The sequence below is a fragment of the Plasmopara halstedii genome (genome assembly GCF_900000015.1).
Source record: "Plasmopara halstedii genome assembly, contig: Scaffold_525, whole genome shotgun sequence".
NCBI classification, from domain to species: domain Eukaryota; phylum Oomycota; class Peronosporomycetes; order Peronosporales; family Peronosporaceae; genus Plasmopara; species Plasmopara halstedii.
In genome coordinates this window covers 1,551,594-1,551,831 of record NW_020187445.1, presented here as the reverse complement: position 1 = coordinate 1,551,831, position 238 = coordinate 1,551,594, and positions in this window count along the sequence as shown.

The following is a 238-nucleotide window of genomic DNA, read 5'->3' as shown; positions in this document are numbered from 1 at the left end:
CTGTACAGAGGTTCTATGTCTCGGTGAGACCAGGGTGAACACGCACTCCGCGTCGTCCCGTGTCACCCCCACTTTCCGCTTCTTTAGAGCTTCGATGTCATCCACAACATCCGACGAAGAACTGCTAATCCCGCAATTTTCGTCCAATGGATACCGTGCCACTCCACGCGCATCTGTAGGGCCGTGCCCAAGATGCCTTGGACTCTGTCCAAACACGCCATCAATGGCATACAGCGAC